A 21682-nucleotide genomic window follows, 5' to 3' on the forward strand; every position below is an offset into this window, starting at 1 on the left:
CACACACACACACACACACACACACACACACACACACACACACACATTGAGCAACCTCAGATCGTTTGCGGGAAAGAAGGGGCTAGAAAGCTCTCCAACAGTTCTCCAAGTAATAAGCTTCTCAACGGCTGAGTGCCGAAAGGAACCATCCCCTTGCAAATTGATAGAGGATATCTGCACTTCCGAGAGGCATGTTCCAGACCAGTTGCCCATTCGGCTGCTCCCCTCTTGCACAATGGCTGCTTAGCGCCATGCTGATCCTGTCGCCGCTTTACGTGTGGCTCTCCCAAGTGGTCCATGTGTGTCACAATGGAATTAATGTGGCGGTACCCAGGAAGCGCACCGTGAAATTGATTTCACTGCGAGCTCTCTGAGGCATGTAATCAGCTGGAGGTGTTTACTCCTCCTGTCCTTATTCCGTAGCTGTGAGATTAAGGAAAGTAGCAACTCAAGACAGAGTCTCTTTGAGACGGTGGGAAATCCCAGTCTCTTGGGGAAAAAGAAAAGATATACATGTTGTAGGGCGTGTTTGTCGCTGACGAGAGGGGGAGGGCTACAAATTCTCATCGTTCATATCTTGCTTTTCGTATCCAAATAGACACATCGAAGCAGCAAACACAAAAGTCATACAAACAAATGCGCAGACAACTGAAAAGGTACAGAGAAGGGGAGCGACCTTATACACATCTGGGCAGGACTGTTCTAATATTTCTGGGAGGTATACAAGGAGGTTTTCTAGATGGCAGTGAAATAAGGTAAGAACAGAATTTGCAAATATATTCCAGGCAGGTGCATATGGAGAATCCAAACACCCCACAGATTGCCACACTGTCTTTTCTTCTGGCTGGGATCAGCCACATGGGAAGAAGACTCCTGGCACAATTTCCACAGCGCCACCTGCTGGCGAGCCCTTGCTTCCTATAATTAAAGGTAAAGTGTGCCGTCAAGTCGATTTTGACTCCTGGCACCCACAGAGCCCTGTTGTTTTCTTATGGTAGAATACAGGAGGAGTTTACCATTGCCTCCTCCCACGCAGTATGGGATGATGCCTTTCAGCATCTTCCTATATTGCTGCTGCCCAATATAGTAGCAGCAGAGATTTGAACTGGCAACCTTCTGCTTGTTAGTCAAGCATTTCCCCGCTGCGCCACTTAAGGTGGCAGTTTCCCATAAGTAACCCACCACTTTTCAGGCGAATGGCGTTAATAATGGAAAGTAAGAGCTGGCCAGCAGATGATGGTTGCAGAAATTGAATCAGGAGCCTTCTTCCCATATGACCACCCCATCAGATCCCAGAAGAAAAGACAACTGCAATCTGCAGTTGTTGTATTGTGTTTGGATTAGTGTTTGCCTTAAATTTATTTGCAAGCCCTGTTCTTTGTGTGTTTTTACTGCCATCTAGACTAGGGATTCTCAACATTGGGTCCCTGGGTGTTATTGAACTTCAACTCCCATAATCCCCAACCAAAGGCCACTGGAGCTGAGGATTATGGGAGTTGAAGTCCAGTAACATCTGGGGACCCAACATTGAGAATCCCCGAACTAGACAAACTCAAGGAAGGGTTCAGAAGAGCAATGTTGAAAAGGAGATTCCACGACGGAGACAATCCCAATCCTTCCCCCGCAAATCTTCATTTAGAGGGCATAATTTAACCATTTGGTGGCAAACTCAGGATTCACCATTTTGTGTTTGCTTTAACATGAGAAGTGAAGGTGGAGAGACATTTGCAGTGGAGTAGCAGTGAATGGGAGGGGTGCGTGCTTGACCCTGTCCCTGTCTTACTTCTGCAGCACCCCCCTGCCCCCTGCTGAATCTTTCCTAGCCCTGAGACCTGCCTGCAGGGGAGAACGGCTGCAGAGAAATAACAGTAGGTGAAGGAAGGGTTAAGCATTTCCTGCCATCTACTATTTATCGCCTCTAACTATCCCACTCCCCAGCCTTGCTTTTCAAATTGGAAAGGAAATTGTTCTGCACGTAGGCTGCTTCTTATCAGAGCGACAGAAAGCTACAGATTGCTCTCAGGGCAAATTAAGAGGCTTAGCAACATGTGGGAAACCTGCATTTTTATAGCTCCTGCAGAGTTGTTGGTTTTTTTAGAGGAAGACAACAAAGGAGATAATGGTTTAATCTAGCCATGATGACGTTCCCTATATCTGATTCAACAAATAATTAGCAACAGCATCCCTTCCATTGCCAAACTGGAAAAGAATGCTCCGGTTGTATTTAAGGCTGTGCAAAGGACATGACTGGTTTCTCAGTGAAAGAAAAAAGGCTCGTTCAAGGGAGGAAAGTTGCCTGGTAGGATCAGGAAGTCAGAAGCCTTGACAAAGCTGGCACTGAGGAATTCTGTGTGGCACAAAGAATAGGGTGTATCACTCCCATTGCAGTTGTGTGGCATTGCTATTAAGACTGCGGAAATTAAAGACTAACACACACAACAATATGAAGGGGTCAGATAGGAGCCTTTGCTTTTCCTTCAGTGGAATACCAGCCATGCTTGATTTTCATGTGCTAGTTTGTTTAAATCAGCTTTGGGAACTTCCAAGAGGCAGCAAAGAGGTCATGCCATTCTGGGGCAATTGCTGATTTCCCCAGAGCACCTATGTGGGTAGCTAATTGTACTTCTGATTTAAATGCATGCAAATGTAGTGATCCATTTGCCACGATGAGTATATCTACCTTTTGCATTATGTATTAGTGCAATAAGCAAACGTAACACTTTACAACACACGCAAATCAGGCAGGTCTTTGGGTCAAATACAGTTTAAAATCGGATATTGGAAAGAGAAGCAGGGGATTGTGGCTGACAAAGGCCAAGAGGGCAAGCATGGGTTTGCTGCCATGGGGGTGGGAGTGGGTGGGTGGGATAATATGTGAAGACCTGTGGGGAGTAAGGAAAGAATTGGCAAAAAAAGGGGAGAAAAGATTTTGAGGATGGGTTTGAACAAAAAGAGGGAGGTGCTACCATACACATTTATGGGAAAGGAATTCCATATGTAATCATGTGTATTTAAATCCATATGGAAAGCATGTATTTGATCGGACACGTTTAAGACCCACAAGTGACAATCCCAACTGCCTGCGTTTCCCTGCATGGTGGGTTGTGAGCTTCCATTTATTCATCGAGATCCATGGCTTTATAGAATAGCTACTCCAAACCACCATTCCCTTGGACAGAGAATTCCAGAGGTTCTTTGTCTGAGTTTGGCCCTGGCATTTTCATATCCCAGAGTTATCAGTGCAAAAGGGACTCCCAGCATCCCCAGTTGCGATGGCCTTTGGCTGGAAATTATGGGAGTTGTAGTCAACAACCTCTGGGATTCCCTGTTAGAGGGAACACTGCTCCAAACTCTGCAAAATGTAGCACTTGCTTGGTTTAGCTAGTGAAATAGTCTCCTTGGAGGCTGGAAAACCTGAATATGTTGTTGCTCTTGGAACTCAAATAAGTTCAGGTGCTTTCTTTTAGCGGCCTGGCCTTTCCGTTTTAACTTGTTTTTCACTGTGAAATCATTAACAGTTATTTTTTAGGCAAGTGTAGAGTAATCCTAACTTCAGAATAAAAGCACAGCGTTCTTAAGCGATTATCTTGCTGCGTGCTGTGAAACAGAAGACACCTTGGTGTTCCTTTCCCCATTTTCTTAAAAGGCCATAGTACTAATCTCTCGGCTCATCAGTTACATCAGAGATCCTCATTGTGTATCAGCAATTTAAGGAGTTGTGTGTCTGCCAAGAGCATTCCCTTCTCACCCACAGGGAATCCCAGTATTGAAATAACTTCTGTCAATAGACAAATATCAAATTATCAGACCAGTTTTACAATTGCTTGCTGTTTTATCCTTGAATTTGCATATGGGTGGTGATTTGTTACCAAATACAGGAATTTAAGCAACCCCTGCCAGAGGCACTTCTGGAAGTAGTAGCTATCTTATAATTAGCAAGGGGAAAGCAATTGTCCCTACCTATTCAACCCAGCATTATTTATTTATTTATAGGAGCCCAGAGTACTACCTACTTAAGTTTATCCTCACAACAACCCTGTGAAGTAGGTTAGGCTGAGAGTGAAGTGACTGGCCCAGAGTTACCCAGCAGGTATCATGGCTGAGTGGGGATTTGAACTCGGGTCTCCCCGGTCCTAGTCCAGCACTCTAACCACAACCACTACACCACGTTGGCTCTACTGAGTTGCTCCCAGTGGTTGTTGCCAGTGTATCCATTATTTTTTCAGACAGTGAGCCCTTCTGGGACACAGCGACTTAATCTCATTATTTTTGCTCTGTAACCCGTTTGAGATTTTTCTTTTGTTGCAAAGTGGGCTATACGTATTGTTGATCATGATGAAAGAGGTTGTCAAAACAAGGAATGCCCCTTTTAAAATCTGCCTACTGTAGACAAGTATAGTTCCCAGCATCATAATCCAGTATTCACATGGATGGGTCATAGCTCAATGGAAAAGCATCTGCTTTGCATGCAGAAGGTCCCAGGTTCTGTCCTGCCATCTTTAGGTAGGGTTGGGAGAGACTCTTCCCTCTTGGAAAAGAATATTCGCCAATGCATTAATTAGAACTGAAGAGAATGTTTTGGAGAATTAGCGTTGGAGAATATTCTTTTCCAAGTCTGAGAATTTTTAGATTGTGAGCCCCTTGGGGACAGGGAGCCATCTTATTCATTTATTATTTCTCTGTGTAAACCACCCTGAGCCATTTTTGGAAGGGTGGCATAGAAACCAAATAATAGATAGATAGATAAATATTTCCTTCCAAGGTTGCTACATTGTTCTTGTTTTTTTTTTTAAAAAAAACTTGTTTAAACTGTTCTTAAATTTGTTTTTATTCTGTTTTAAATGGTTTGTCTGTTTGGTTTTGGTTTTTGTACACTGCCCAGAGCCTTTGGATGGAGAGGGCATATAGAAATGTCATAAAGAAATAATAAAGTCAGCGCTGCCAGTCAGTATAGTCAGTACTGAGCTTGATGGACAGATGGTCTGACAGCTTCCTACGTCCCTCCAAAGCATATCATAGTTTCTTCAAAATAATTGATGGCATGCAATGTGTGGCGTGCCCTGCGTAGTATATAACCCAGCGTCCCCTTCAATTGTGTTGTTTAAAAACACCTCACAGATTCTGCGTGGATTGACAGGGCAGCTGCGGTTTGGCTTTCAGGCCCTAGAAGTGTTGGACGAAGCACTCCTAAGACTTGGGGGGGAAATCCTGCCAGGAAACTTCTGTGAAGCTTCTGAGAAGGCTTTTTGTGTGTGTTTGCTTTGGTTGCTTTGTGAACCATACAATACCAGGCCAGTTTGCACCGAGAAATAATTTTATTATTTTATTTTATTTTATACATTTATATACTGCCCAAAACATAAGTTCTCTGGGCAGTTTACAGGACTATAATAAATAAATAATAAATAAATAAGATGGAACTCAGTCCCCAAAGGGCTCACAATCTATAAAGAAACATAAGATAGACACCAGCAACAGTCACTGGAGGTCCTGTGCTGGGGGTGGAGAGGGCCAGTTACTCTCCCCCTGCTAAAGAAAGAGAATCACCACATGGTTATGTTTATCCTCACAACAACCCTGTGAGGTAGGTTAGGCTGAGACAGACGTGACTGGCCCAGAGTCACCCAATGGGCTTCATGGCTGATTGTATCCCTGGCCAGGTAAAAATGGTACAGTGGTCTCCACGCAAATGTGTCTGTTCTATGGCCGGGCGCTTGCACAATGGTTGTTGTGTAGTGGGTGTGTTTCAGAGACTTTTACATCTCTGAAGTGGTGGTGGTGGGGGAAACGACAGGAGTGAATTGGCCCTGAGGAGTAAATTAGGTACTTCACACTTGTGTGCAGAGTTTTGCTGCAGACAGACTTTGGAAACTCTGAGGAGCAAAGAGCCTCAAGATTAACAACAGGAGGGAGAATGTGTTATTAATCAGCAGTGTTTCCAGCTGGTGTTTTGCCTCACCAGGGTAGTAGGGAAAGGTATGAGCGGAGGTATTTCTGTGTCTTCGGATACTGCCTGATTTTTCCCTTCACTGACTCAGCCGCTCTCTGATCTCAACTGCAAAAGCCCAGGGTGTCTGATTCTAATTTGTGCAACGGCCTCCCCATTTATCTCCAGAGACCATATATCACCTTAATTAAAAGTTGCCTGTGTGACTTTGGCAGGGCCTGTCAGTGGAGTCTGAGGCCTTTCCCCTCGGCTTTTGCAGATGGACGGAATAAATATGAGACCGCCTGAGGCCAAAGGGCCATGCTTCCCTTTAATGCAACAATTGGAACAGAAACAAGTGCTGCTAGGGAGCAAACAGTTATCTGTTCAGAGCCAGTAGCGGATGGTAAAGGGAAGATATTGAAAATGCCAGGTACATTTTGTTTCCTTTGTAAGACTAGAGACGGGAATATTTTCGCTTTGTTCATATGATTGCAGGCAAGAGGGAAAGATTGTTCTGCGGCAATAGAGTGATACTAAGATTTAAAGTTTTGGCTACATGAAAAAAAATCCACTCCTGTCACATTGGGTGCAGCGAAGGCAGAGGTGAAACAAGATAAAGATGACATTTCTCTTTCGCCGGTGTGAGGAGCAGCAGAAACAGCGCCCCCCTCCCCAAATTGCTCAGACCTATACACTCGTTCAGCAAGACCTAAAACGCACCACCCTCCAATTTCATGGAGGAATGTTGTTCTGTTTGTTTAATTGGTGAAAAGGTAAAGAGACTCTCCCGAAATCTGCGTGTTGACGTACGAGTGTTGACCTAAGTTGAAATAATGTAAATATTAATGGTGTTCTTGCAGTTATATTTGGGCTATGTTGCAAAACAACTTGGCAAATTCTTAAGTATTGTGTTGCAATGCTACAGCTATCTCAGTTATCTCATGCTTATGTTATGTGCATGAGTTAAATAAGAATCTAGTGGATAGACTCTTCTGATACATCCTTAATCTTCTTTTCTGATAATCACATGGTGTCTTGGATAATTGGATCCATGCCCTTGACAGAATTCTTAATTACAGAAAATAATTTCTGGAATGTTGGAAAAGGAAATACCTGTGGCCATGTTTTCATAGGGTGGTTGCAGTTACCCCATGATGGTAGTAGTATCTTGATTCACCCCATAATCAATATATTCATTTTAGCATGATGAGGTGGTAGGGGCTGTAGCTCGGTGGTAGAGCATCTGCTTTGCACGCAGGTCTCGGGTTCAATTCCTGGTATCTCCAAGTAGGGCTGGAAAGGACTCCTGCCTGTAACCTTGGAGAGCTTCTGCCAGTCTGTGTAGACGATACTGAGCTAGTTGGACCAATAGTATGACTCGGTATAAGTCAGCTTCCTATGTTCCTGTTCCTCTAGGGCTCTGTTTTCTGGGGATGGCAGCTCAGTGGAAGGGCATAATGTCTCAGGTTCAATCCCTGGCAGCATCTCTTGGTAGGGCTGGGAGAGACTCCTGCCTGAAACCTTGGAGAGAGGCTGCCAGTCATTGGAGATAATACTGAAGTAGATAGACCAATGGTCTGACAGTATAAGAGAGGAGAACTGGTCTTGTGGTAGCAAGCATGAATTGTCCCCTTTGCTAATCTGGGTCCATCCTGGTTTGCATTTGAATGGGACACATGTGTGAGCACTGTAAGACATTCCCCTCAGCGGATAGGACTGCTCTGGGAAGAGCATCTGAGGTTCCAAGTTCCCTCCCTAGCAGCATCTCTGAGACAGGGCTGTGAGAGACTCCTGCCTGCAACCTTGGAGAAGCCGCAGCCAGTCTGTGTAGAGCCAGGTCTGCTCAACCTTGGCCCCCCAGCTGTTTTTAAACCACAACTCCCATGATCCCCAGCCACAGTGGTCAATAGCCTGGGATTATGGGAGTTGTAGGCCAACATCTGCAGGAGGGCCAAAGTTGAGCAGCCCTAGACAAGACTAAGCTTGATTGACCAATGGTCTGACTCAGTATAAGGCAGCTTCCTATGTTCCTCAGGCAGCTTCCTATCTCCCTAGTTATCAATGAGTTATATCATACTGTGCAGCAGCCCCAATGCATTTCTAGTGCCGGAGTTCCACAGCACGAAATGACGACCATTTCCCTCCTCACAGAGTGAGAGGAAAATGGCATCTTCTTTGAAAACGTCTGCCTGAAGCAACGGCTTCACAATACCATGTGATGGGCCTGCCCCTGAGATGAACATTCTACTGGTGATGAATGATGGGTCATCAGTTAATAGATTTCCTTGCTCCTGGTTAGATGCTGTAATGAGAAAAATATTCCCCCTTCCACTCACAAGGACCACTAGACGACAGCAACAAGCTGCAATTCAATTTTCTGCTTGTAAGACCTGCTTTTTCAGAAAATAGAAAAGCTATTTTTTAAACACTGCAGTTGGATCCTCCCTAAGAACTTGGCAACAATTTCACACTTGGGCACAAACATGTATTCTTATCTGCAAACACCCACAGTGTGATCTGGTAAGGTCTTGTGTATCTCAGAACAAGGCTCTCGGAACAGGGCTTGGAAGAACTGGAACGGAACAGCGAATTACGAGCTGTTCCAGCTGTACCACCTGTGTGGTGGTGTTGTCTTCTTGTTTCTGTGAACCTCCCAAGAAGCACTCTGCTGGGGGAGGGTGATATATAGACATAGATATATAGATAAATATATAAAACTTACATCTACGTGTGCGCGTGTGTGTGTATATATATATATATATATATATATATATATATATATATATATAAGCTTGATAGCAATTTGTCATACGTTATAACATTTTCTCGATAGGTATACTGACACTAGAAAGGGTTGGAATAGCTTTTTTTTTTTTTTTTTAAGGTTGCAAAATTGAAAGCACCCTTGACCTGCACTTACTGTAGCTGCAGTGTTTTGTTCACTTACACTGTTCCATCTAAGGCATGCATCCAAGTTTTTGGATGTCCACTCAGTTCATTTTAGATCCCACTCAGGTTGAATCAGGAAGACCCCATTCTGAATGCATGTGTGCATATAGTGCCTTGATACTGCCGCCCAGAACAAAACTCATTCTGCACAGAGATGAAAAAAAAAAATTAGAGGGACCAGTGCTCACTTGTGTAAGCATTTCTGTTGCATTCGCATAGAATTGACCTAAGATTAATTCCTTCAGTTGCCCAGATGTTAAGCAAAACTGTTGTAGTGTTCTACACATTTCATTGTTTCTTTGCATAGAAAGAGCAAAACTGCTTGTCCTCTCTGCTCTTGATTTCTTTCTCTCTGTGTATGTATATCCTGTAAACTCAGGTTTCTCTGCAGAACCATTTGTAGGCTACTGTGACGCATAAAGCCAATATAACTATGTCTAGCATCTTTAGTTTTATTTCCTTTCAAGGCCTTCTGGTTACTAATTCCATTTATTGTCTAATAAGTATGGTGCAGGGACCAATGAATCTCTCTGTGCTCCTTATTGGGAAGCTGGTAGCATTCAGATCCTCTATCCTGGCTGTGCTTACATAAAAGCTTGAATAAGATAATGGTTTAAAAGCAGATCAGACAAAGGGATATGTTTAGATAAACACAGAATAAGCACAAACTGAGCTCTGTGTCTAACACAACTGAATTACAGATTTCTACAAAACAAAACAAAAACACCCTGATCTGACTCTCTCTACTCCTTTGTATCCATATTTGTACAGGAATGTTTTTTTGCAAGTTATTCCTGTACTTATTTGTACAGGAAACTCTTTGTATCCTTGCATTGTGCAGGAAAGTTTCCCCCGCTTTGAACGTAGAATGCAAGAGGCAGAGAAATAGCTGCCAATCAAATTAGATTGTGTCTAAGCAGCCCTCAGTGACGCCTCATTTCAAGCCTCAGGTCTGCTCCAAGAGAAAACTGTAATCTAAGAATTAGCTATTTAAGGAGCCTGCTTCATGTGTTTTCCATGATGGATCCTTGAGCGAAAGTTTGAGCGTGGGAATGAAAGGCAGGGATCAGTTCACCCTATCATAACCTCATCTTCCTTTTCCTTCTTCCTCCCCGCATTCTGCCCCATGATTAGCTTGGCTAACATCTTCCCATGACAATGTTCCTTTCTGTAGTGAATGTATGACTCTGCCTTATATGGAGCCAGGCCATATTGTTTATGCCAGCTCTCCCAACAATTGGAGCCCTAATGTTGTTGGACTACAACTCCCATCATCCCCATTCTCAGTGTCCAAAGGCCGCTGGGAGTTGCAGTCCAACAAAAACAGTGGATCCAAGATTGGAAGGCTCTGGTTTACACTGACTGGGAGCAGTTCTCCAAGATTTCAGTCAGGGGTTTTCCCCCAGGAGATATCTTACCAGGAGATGCCAAAGACTGCATCTGAGGCCTTCTGGCATGCACAGCATGTGTACTACTACGGAGCATTGTGCCGGGAATGGTCCTAGTATTGCCTTTATAACAGTGCTTTAGATTCCTTGAAGCACTTTTCATACATGCTCAGTCACCCTTTTGGCAACCTTGTAAGGCAGACTGGTACCATGATTCCCAGATCGTGTCTGAGGCTGAGATAGCAACTTGTCTGAGGCCATGTAGCAGGGGCATTTGCAGAAGCCAGATTTGGATAGGTTAGGCTAACTTTTTAAAGTGGTGATCCTCTTTATTTAGCAGGGGGAAAGCAACTGGCCCTATCCATCCCCAGCACAGCGTCCCTCCAGTGGCTGATGCTGGTGTCTGTCTTATGCCATTTTATTTATTTATTTGACTGACTGATTGATTGATTGTTTGCTTGCCTGCCGTATTTGTATATGAGTAAGCTTTTGAAGCTCTATAATACACTAGCAAAGCACACTAATCTTTCAGATCCGAAATCTGTTTATATTGCCTCTTTATTTCAAGGAGGAGTGCTTGGAGGTTAATCCAGGCAGTTGTCACCCACAAGACTTTACTATGGAAAAATGCCAGCAGGCCTTCATTTGGGCTGGTTTTCAGGCTAATGCTCCTTTCCCCCAGGTTTTAAGAGTCGAAGTTGAGAATTTGAGCTTGGCCCAGAACAGTTAAGATATTAATGACCCGGTCGTTAATTGTGGGGACAGTTGGAAGCAGATTTATTTACTTGGCACTGTGCTGTATATACAGACGGTTGGATGACCATGATCATCCACCATTCATGTCCCGCTCGGCCCTGATGCCTTCTCAGAATAATGGCCGCAAGTATATTTGATTGGTCCCTATATAGGACCCAGTTGTTCAACCTGTGCTGTGGTCTTCAACAGACTGTGACTCGGAGCTACAATTTCCAGGGCCCTTGGGGAAAGGCATGATAGTTATGCTGGCTTAAAACCAACTTAGATTTCTGATACAGCTATGCTGTAAGAACAGAATAGGGAAATGACTATTCTTTCAAGTTTCCTGGCTGAAGTATGCAGCCTACTCTGTGGTTGAGCCTCCCTTTCTACACCCACCCGCCTGCAAGGATGTTTCCTAGAATTCTCTAAGCAGAAGCCATAATGCCTGAACTGGTTCCAGTTCCCTAGAACTACCCGAGCGCTTCACAGGACTGCAAAACTGCCTGTCCTTGCAAGTTGCTCACCGATTATCTTGTGAAAAACACATGCTCTGATTTGCTAAAGCTGAATCATGACTGTTCATTAGTAGGGTTCATGAACATAAGAAGAGCCTGGCTGCTGGGTCCTATCTAGTCCAGCATCTTGTTTCCCCGCAGTGGCCCGCCAGGTGCCTCTGGAAGCCCACAAGCAAGAGATGAAGGCATACTCTCTCTCCTGCTGTCGCCCCACAGCAACTGGTATTTGGAGACATCGTGTCTGTGAGCCTGGAGGTTGCCTACAGACATCAAGTAGCCATTGATAGACTTTATGGGCAAGCTCATATGGTCCTTCAGATACCTTCAAGAAAACTATTCAGGGCTTTGTAGTAGACCCCCTCTGCATCTCCTCCCTTCCTGGTTAATTTCAGTCCGGGCTTGCTAGAGCTCAAAAGCCAAACCAAAAAGCCTCAACATTAGTAAAGTGCCCTTAAAAAAAAACAAACCCCAGAAACCTCTTTAAATAACTGTAAGTGGTCTTGCAGAATAAGGAATCTACACCAGAGCCATTTCCTGTGGAAGCAGCTGCTGCAGCTTCTGCAAATACAACACCTAATTATAGTTCATTTCACACCTTCCTCCCCTCACCCCAATAACTGTGCCTCAGGACAAGGAAGAGATAAATGAAGGCCGCCCACACTCTCAGAGAACCGTCAATCCTCTGAGTGCATATGCAAGTACTGCATCTTGATCAGACATGAAAAGGATGCAAACAGGCCCACTGGTAATTGACAAAGAGATCACTCAGTGTTGAGAGGACCATGTTCAGTGGATTTTTAAAATTACGCTGTTGGGGAACATGCCGCAAATCAGGTGCTCCAGATCATCACCTGTTCACCTGGAGGTGAAATTATTTTCTAGAGGTGATCAGAGATCCTATCAAGTGCAAGTTTTCTAGCTGGACCTTGGTCAGGCTCTTAACGCTCCAGGAAGCTAGGATCAAGTGCAGAATTTGGATCTTGATGCATCATAACTCTTAAAAAAAAAAAAAAAGGTTCTAGCTCTTAGGGTCGTGAATCATCAGCATAACAAACTTTATACATGCAAGATGAATTGCCTGCTGAATTCATAGTTTCCAGTAGCCCTAATCAGTCGTTCTACAAAAGGCTTTCTACACAAGCAGAGCATCTAAAATGGGGCTGGAAGACCCTCCCCTGCCCCATCAGTCATCCCTTTCAGTGCCCCGCTCACAGAGTGGCGTTCATCTCAGGAGAGGAGAGCTGGTCTTGTGGTAGCAAGCATGACTTGTCCCCTTAGCTAAGCAGGGTCTGCCCTGGTTGCATATGAATGGGAGACTACAAGTGTGAGCGCTGTAAGAGATGCCCCTCAGGGGATGGAGCCGCTCTGGGAAGAGCAGAAGGTTCCAGGTTCCCTCCCTGGCAGCATCTCCAAGATAGGGCTGAGAGAGATTCCTGCCTGCAGTCTTGGAGAGGCCACTGCCAGTCTTTGAAGACAATACTGAGCTAAATAGACCAATGGTCTGACTCAGTATATGGCAGCTTCCTATGTTCCTATCTGAAGAGGTGAGCACTGCATCTGTGATGGCGGGTGTGATTGGGGAGGCACAGACCTATGTCTTCCAGCCCCGTTTTAGATGCTCTACAAGTGTAGAGTGCCACTTGCATAAACGTCTGATTAGGTCAGCTTTCAGGTGACCCATTCTGGGACATTTTCTCATATGCTGACTGGAATGCTTCTTCCTGGAAAGACCAGTTTTCTGGCAAGGCGTGCCCTGTAAAAAGAAAACTCTGGGCACCAAAGTATCTGTGGATTGAAAAGCGGGTTTCCTCTTCCTCCATTACCCACCCCTCACCTTCCAGTTTCTCCAGCCTTGATGACGACAGGCAGATGTCCTCTTAGCCCATGGTTTTAGGGGAAAGATTAGAAATGCAGAAAAGTGGGTCTGCCTGACGCAAGTAAGTGTTGCATCCGCGTAGTGACCTTCTGGAATGCCATGAGACAAAACACCTCTTCTAACAGGTGCAACAACCATAGGCCTGGCCATACACACTCCTCAGTCCCTCTTGTCGTCTCACTTTGCCTCCCGCTGTGCCCCCTATGGCTCTGAAGGGGTGAGAGGTGAGGAGTCCAGTCATTTTGACACATGTTTCGCTTGCAACGGGAGCGGGAGTTGGCTGATGCCTATCCTTCCTCCTCCTGTTCTGCCTGTCCTTCTCCCCCAGAACTGAAAGCAGAAGCCAGCTGTGTTTAGAAGCCACACAACATCTGTTGGATTAGTATGTTGGGCAGAAGCCCCCTTAGGAATTGTGAGGCAAAGCGCTACAGGTGGTTGGAGAAAACATACATTTCTGAATTTAGGAAGGCTTTGTTTCCCAGTCATATGGTCTCACAGCTTACTATCCCATAGCCCGCAAATATACCCATTCCTGTCTTTCCACGCATTATGTGGCAGCAACCCCTTAAAACCTGTGTGCACGCCTGACAGAGGTAAGAAGTAGCCTGTAGTGTGCCAGCATGTAGTGGTTAGAGTGCTGGACTAGGACCGGGGGGGGGGCGAGTTCAAATCCCCATCCAGCCAGGATACTTGCTGGGTGACTCTGGGCCAGTCACTTCTCTCTCAACCTAACTTACTTCACAGGGTTGTTGTGAGGAGAAACCTAAGTATGTTGTACCCTGCTCTGGGCTCCTTGGAGGGATATAAAAAATGTGTTTTAAAAAAGTTTTAAATCTTCAGAGAACTCCCAGTTCTGAAATAGGAAAATCAAGCCACCCCCCACTTCTTCCTTTCTTTATCACTGGAGGCAAGCAGCTTCCTCTTTCCAAGTTTACTATGGGTCAGAGAGTGGCTTAGAGATATCATGTAGGAGCTGGCTCCTCTGCAGCCCGAGGGGAATTCATCGGATCTGCTGAGGTAGGTCTCTTAAAAAGCTAAATGCAGCACCTGTAGTCGTTATTTGGCTTGACTGTCTGTCTGAGGGCTGATACAAACGTAGGCTTATGTTCTCACATGGGGTCTTTTCCAGCTCTGTTTTTCTGGTTCTGCTTGAGGATGGGAGGCCATGGGTTTGGAAGACTCTCCCTTCTTTGTGTGGAAATGGTACTTTGTGCAAAGATCTTGTCATCCCGGGAAGATATTTCCATGTGGGAGAAATACCCTCCCTTTCATTTGTACACTGTGTTTCCCTTCAGGTCTGGCAGGGCTCCCGTTTTGTGGACGCAAAATGCAACCCCTCCAGGACCATACTAACTGAGCAAAGAGGCACCTTTCTAAAGTGGCGATTCTCTTTCCTGAGCAGGGGGAGAATAACGGGCTCTATCCAGCCCCAGCACAGCATCCCTCCAGTGGCTGTTGTTGGGGTCTGTCTTCTGCTTCTTTTCAGATTGTGAGCCCTTTGGGGACAGGGAGCGAGCTTTATTTATTTTTATTTCTTGATATAAACTGCTTTGGGAACTTCTGTTGAAAAGCAGCATATAAATCTCCGCGGTGTATATCTTCTTCCCATCAGTCCTCATTTCTTTCCCATCAGCCCTTCCGCCTCCCTATTTCCTTCCCATCAGCCCTCGGTGCTTCATTGGGTCTGTGACCAGACCCTGGTGCTCTCCTTTGAGACACCGTTGTCTAAACTTCTGCAACCCAATTTGAACCTTGGTGGTGGCGTATGTTAATATTAGAAGACAACGTTAGCAGTAAACATAAACAATTGAGGTTCCTGCACGGTACCAATTGGTATTCAGAGAGCGGCTTAAGCGGATTGCTTGGATTTCAATTATCCCAGACAAGTTAAACCACAGAGCTAATAGATGCTTCACCACAGGACCTACTGTGGGTGCCCTATAAATATTAAACAGTAGTGATGTGTTAATTTCTAATGACTTCTATACTGCCCTTCAACAAAGTTTCCATGGTGGCTTGCAAAAAGGTTTAACAGCAGTAAATTCCATAACATAACCCAAACAATAATACAAGCAGCACTTGAAACAATTTAGCTCAGTATTGCCTACAGTGAGCTGCGATTCTCCAAGGTTTCAGGCAGGGGTCCATCTCAGCCCTATCTGGAGATGCTGCCAGGGATTGAACCTGGGACCTCCTGCGTGCAAAGTTCTTCTGCTGAGTTATGGTCCCTTCCTCGAAGGCAGTGGTAGGCAACTTTGGTTCTGCAGCTGTTGTTGAACTACAACAATGTGTGATGACTGGGGATGATGGGAGTTGTAGTTCAATACCAGCTGGAGTGCCAAAGTTGCCTACCTCTGCTCTAAGGGGAATATCGTACAGCAGACATAACACGAGAACCAGGGGTCATCCCATGAAATTGATTGCCAGGAAATCTAGGACCAACAAATTGAGGTACTTTTTCACACAACGCATAATCCACTTGTGGAATTCTCTGCCACAAGATGTGATGACAGCCAACAACCTGGATGGATTTAAGAGGGGTTTGGATAACTTCATGGAGGAGATAGAGGTCTATCAACAGTGACTAGTCGGAGGGCTATAGGCCACCTCCAGCCTCAAAGGCAGGGTGCCTCTGAGTACCAGTTGCGGGGGAGTAACAGCAGGAGAGAGGGCATGCCCTCAACTCCTGCCTGTGGCTTCCAGCGGCATCTGGTGGGCCACTGTGCAAAACAGGATGCTGGACTAGATGGGCATTTTTGGGCCTGATCCAGCAGGGCTGTTCTTATATTCTTATGTTCTTAGTGCTCACATGTAGTCGCCCATCCAGTTGCAAATCAGGGCAAGCCCTGCTTAGCAAAGGACACAATTCATACTCTCTACCTCAAAACTTACTCTCCTCCCTGAGAATAAATGCTTGGTACTGCAATAAATACTGCATCCAATTGTGGAAAACATTATCCACTGGTGGATATTATTGCTTCCATCTTTCCCTTGCGTATCTTGCAATCCGGTCTATGCAAAAGCGGCTGTGGATCAGGCCCCATCTCTTGTGTGTCCTTTCATGCGAGCCTCAAAGGCTTTAATTCCCATGTCTGTCCATATACACTTAAGGTAGTGTGACTGCCATTTGGGCGTTTGAACATTACATTTTCATATTTCTGACATTGACAAGTGAACTGTTGCGATTATCTCTCTATATAAACTGATCATTAAAGATGTAATTGTTCAGCTATCTTTCAATGTTTGCAAATCACTTAAGCACACACGTAGATTATGGCAGTTATCTCTTGGTGCTTACACAGCCTTTAATGAATGTAGGCATCATATCTGTGAACTTAAACACATTAGTACGATTATTTTTCCAACAGCAATAACCATGCATTTAACCCTGGTCAAAAGCCAGCATGAGTAATTGTTGTCAGTGCAGCATAAATGATCCCCTGCCGTTTTAATGATAGGTGGGTGGAAAGGGGTGCTTTCACTCTTCTTCCAGTTTTTAGTGTGAAAACAAGCCATGACATTCTTCTTAACAGGTGGCTGCATTCCAGGGGCTAGTTGAAGTGCGAGTTATATCCATCTCTATCATTTGAACAATGGTAGTCTCTTCTTGTTCAGGAATTGCCTGTGAGACCTGATGAAGGCTGAACCAAGTTTAGTGGGGGGGGGGTCTGAGAATTTTCATGAACATGTTTAGGTGCAAAAATGGCCCCCATTTGGGGAACACTGTGAAAGAGGGGCAAATGCGTTCCCTGGGAGAGAGGGAGACATAGGAAGTTGCCTTATACCAAGTCGGACAACTGGTCCATCTTGCTCAGTATTATCTACACACTGATTGGCAGCGGTTGTCCAAGGTTCTTGGCAGGAGTCTTTCCCAGCCCTACCTGGAGATGCTGCCAGGGAGTGAACCTGGGACCTTCTGTGTGCAAAGAAAATGCTCTGCTGCTGAGCTACATCCCCACCCCCAAATTGCTCACAGGGACGTAGGAAGCTGCCTTATACCGAGTCAGAACATCGGTCCATCTAGCTCAGTTATTGTCTGCACTGACTGGCAGCAGCTCTCCAAGGTTTCCTTTCTGGAGATGCTGCCAGGGATCGAACCTAGGACCTTCGGCATGCCCAGCAAATGCCCTACCACTGAGCTACCTAGAGAAAAGGGAAAGTATGCTGACCACCAGTGGCATCAAAGCAGAGAGAGCCAATAAGTGGAGAGGAAACTGTTTCCACAGTGTGATCCCACCCCCCTTTCCTCCCTCTCCCGTTCTTTTCTGGCTTAGAGGAGAGGTTCTGGTGGATTGCCATGTGAGCAGTCTAAGAAGCATTGCCCTCATTCTAACTCGACCAGGCTTGCTCTCAGTCATGTCATCCCAGCTGCGATATGACCCCTGAGTGGTCGGAATCACTCTAGAAAGGAGAGATCCGGAAGAGATCACTGTGTGCACTAAAGCAGTGGCTGCCGAAGGAAACCATGGCAGCAAACAGCACCAAAGACAATACAAACAGTTTTAGAGGAGGAAGCTGTTTGGGCTGCCTCAGCAACATTTTCTTGGAAGTTGTTGTGGGCAGTGCAGGACTAATCCTGAGCACTGACCCTAATCCCAAACCCACTTAACTCATACTGCACCTAGGATTAGCCTACCTGACTTTTGCACCACCCTTAAGTACGGTGATGTTCTGTATTCTCTGATATTGTGCTTGCTTGGAATGTAGTCTCCATATACCCTTGGCTTTCCAGCCCGAGAGCCACCTAATGGCGTAGCAGGGAAGCAACCTGCCTAGAGAGCAGGAGGCTGTTGGTTCGAATCCCCGCTGGTGTGTTTCCCAGAATATGGGGAACTCCTATATCAGGCAGCAGCGATACAGGAAGGTGCTGAAAGGCATCATCTCTCACTGCATGGGAGATGCCAGAGGTAAACCCCTCCTGTATTCTACCAAGAAAATCAGATGGCTCTGTGGTTGCCAGGTGTCGACACCGACTTGATGGCACAACTTTTCCTTTCCTTTTCCAGCCCCAGTTCTCTTTCTCTATGTTCTCACACCACAGTCCTGTATTTAATGAAAACAAACAAGCAAACAGCACCATAGTGATGCTTTTGATGTCATGTGCAGTTTGATGCTTCACGGTCTTATCTGCCAGGCCTCCTATTGTGTAAACTATTTGGGGGGCTGTTGAAGAAAGTATTTGAAATCTGAAGCCAAGGGCATTAAATGCCCATCTTCCCCAAATATAGTTAATTCATTTGAAGGGGATGCTTTATCTCCCCACCCCTCCAAAAAAAGCTTAAAAGGAAAGATTGCCTTTCACATCAGGGAATGAAAGAGAAGAAATGGGACAGGTGTTCTCCTCTCAGTACGCTGAGATAAGTGCATTTTACAATCTGCCTGAGGTCTCCAAAGCTGAGAGTCTGGTCAGGCCTGATTGTGGTTGGTTACTTGTGTATGCTGGTGTCCTTCCTTTGTGCCAGTTTCAGAACTGGTGACCTGAATGGATTGGTCCACAATGGAGCTTGCCTTTGGCTTTCTCCCAACCCTTTCATTCCTAGGCCGGCAAGTAAACGAATGGGTAGGAACTGGCTGGCGACAAAGGTCCTTGGGTGCTGTGCAATGTTTGGACATCTTTGCTGGTCTTGTGGTAGCAAGCATGACTTGTCCTCTTAGCTAAGCAGGGTCCACCCTGGTTGCATATGAATGGGAGACTAGAAGCGTGAGCACTGGAAGTTCTTCCCCTCAGAGAATGGAGCCACTCTGGGAAGAGCATCTAGGTTCCAAGTTCCCTCCCTGGCAGCATCTCCAAGAGAGGGCTGAGAGAAACGCCTGCCAGCAACCTTGGAGAAGCCGTTGCCAGTCTGTGAAGACAATACTGAGCTAGATGGACCAATGGTCTGACTCAGTATATGGCCACTTCCTATGTTCCTGTGTTCCATAGGAACCTCCTTTCCTGAGAAAAGCATTCTCTTCAGTGATCCAGAGTTTCAGTTGCTGCCTGGGCAGGGTAAGACAGCTCAACTCCAGTGACAACAAAGAGTCCTCCCTTCCTTTAGCTTGTCCTGGGGAACAAAGGGTCAAATTAGATGTTGGCTCAAGTATGTACCATGCAGATAGACCCAGTAAGCTGCCTTATACTAAGTGAGAGCATTTTTCCATCTAGCTCAGTATTGTCATCACAGACTGGCAGCAGCTCTCTCTCCAAGGTTCCAGGCAGGAGTCTCTCCCAGCCCTATCTAGAGATGCCAGAGAGTGAACCTGAGACCTTCCGCATGCATGCAGATATGCTCTTCCACTGAGCTATGGCCTCATCTCCTAAGGGGAATATCTTACAGTGCTCAAAGTAACCCATCCAAATGGGTTACTTTGACCAGGAGAGCTGGTCTTGTGGTAGCAAGCGTGACTTGTCCCCTTAACTAAGCAGGGTCTGCCCTGGTTGCATATGAATGGGAGACTACATGTGTGAGCACTGTAAGATATTCCCCTTAGGGGATGGAGTCGCTCTGGGAAGAGCAGAAGGTTCCAAGTTCTCTCCCTGGCAGCATCTCCAAGATAGGGCTGAGAGAGACTCCTGCCTGCAGCCTTGGAGAAGCCGTTGCCAGTCTGTGAAGACAATACTGAGCTAGATGGACCAAGGGTCTGACTCAGTATATGGCAGCTTCCTATGTTCCTAATGCAAAGCAGGATGCTTAGCAAAGGGAGCCACTCCCTGCTCAGCAAAGGGAGCAACTCATGCTTGCTCTCACAAGGCCAGCACTCCTCCTATTCCTATTTTCATAAAAAGATGCCCTCTTTGTAAATAGCACATGGTGTTGGGGAAGTGATCTGGATTGAGGACCACGGTAGGGAAGCTTTAGCCCTTAGTCCTGCCACAGTCCTGATCCAAGTTGCTCCTCCAGGGCTTCCATTTGACCAGTGCGGGGTCGGCTGTGTTCCCTCCAAGACATGCGCATGCGCTCACATGGGTTTTTTGATATCCGCACAGTTCATTTTAGATCCCGCTCAGGTTGAATTGGGAAGGCCCCACGCTGAATATACATGTGCACACACTGCCTTGATACTGCCGCCCAGAAGAAAACTCATTCTGCACACAGATGAAAAAAAATAGAAAGAACACGGCGGGGGGGGGGGCGCTCCCATGGGTACCATGTTTTCTTATTGGCAAAATTTCCCTGTCAGGGTCTTGGCTTCATACCTAGCAACCCTCTGCCCTTTGGCCTCTTCCCATGCCTGACTAATTCCTTCCCACGCGTTCTGCACAGCTCCTGCTCTATTTAGCCCCTGTGTGGTGCTTTGCTCAAGTTGCATTTTCTGCTCGATTCCCCTTTTCTTCAACTCCCTGAACTCCTGCCCTCCTCCTATCGCCCCCCTATCGCTTGACCAGCACTCCTCTTCCCGATTAGCATACAGCCCCCTCCCACATTTTATTTATTTATTTATTTATTTATTTATTTATTTAGCAATGTGAGGTTCTTCCCTAGTGTGCTCTGAGTAGCTCCTTCTGGCTTCCTCAGCCTTTTCCCATCTCCAACCAGACAGCTCTTCAGCCTCTGTTTCTCTGGGTACCCAGTGCTTTTTTTCCTCCCCCCTGAAACCTTCCGAGTTTATACTAATCTTAGCTCACAATTATTTATTAATGTGTGGGAAAGCAAGCCTTTTGACAGGTTCTGAGCACTTATCTGATTGGCAGTGATGGGGCCATGGCATCCCAGGTTCACTTCCTGGCATCTCCAGGTAGGGCTGGGAAAGACTCCTGCCCGCAACCTTGGAGAAGCTGCTGCCAGTCTGTGTAGACAATACTGAGCTCCTGTACTCTCAAGAGTGGGGCTATACCTCAGTGGCAGAGCATCTGCTTTGCATACAGAAGGACCCAGGTTCAGCTCCCCTCAGCATCTCCAGATAGGGCTGGGAGAGACTCCTGTCCGAAACCTTGGAGTGTCAGTGTAGAGCAGGGCTGCTCAACTTCGGCCCTCCTGCAGATGTTGGCCTACAACTCCCATAATTCCTGTCTGTTGGCCACTGTGGCTGGGAATTATGGGAGTTGTAGTCCAAAAACAGCTGGGGGGCCTAAGTTGAGCAGGTCTGGTGTAGACTATACTGGCTTAGGTGGAGCAATGGTCTATCTCAGTAGATGGCAGCTTCCTATGTAACCTGCCAATTGGTGGCGTGTGTTCCGCTCTTCCTTGGTTCTCAGGGGCAGTGTAACAGCCAACACAGCCCTGTCCACATGGATAACCTGCAGATGAAGACAAGTGAAATTGTAGCACAATGCTGTTGCTGTTGCTGCTGCTGCTGCTGCTTCTCC

At 45.9% G+C, this 21682-nt stretch overlaps 1 protein-coding gene across 4 annotated transcripts in view; it reads left to right on the plus strand.

Moving 5' to 3' along the window:
- ST3GAL4 (ST3 beta-galactoside alpha-2,3-sialyltransferase 4) overlaps positions 1-21682 on the plus strand; it is a 148592-nt gene that overhangs the window by 43094 nt on the left and 83816 nt on the right. Inside the window, exon 1 of one of the 4 annotated variants that reach the window (XM_053269228.1) lies at positions 6338-6359. The exons of 2 other annotated variants lie outside the window; for them this stretch is intronic. The gene's annotated coding sequence lies outside the window, so the exon portion shown is untranslated. Of the gene's footprint in view, positions 1-6337; positions 6360-14295; positions 14413-21682 lie in introns of those variants that run through there. One more of the 4 variants, XM_053269227.1, reaches the window with a different exon arrangement.

Source organism: Hemicordylus capensis, chromosome 8 (assembly GCF_027244095.1).
Source record: "Hemicordylus capensis ecotype Gifberg chromosome 8, rHemCap1.1.pri, whole genome shotgun sequence".
In the NCBI taxonomy this organism is placed as follows: domain Eukaryota; kingdom Metazoa; phylum Chordata; class Lepidosauria; order Squamata; family Cordylidae; genus Hemicordylus; species Hemicordylus capensis.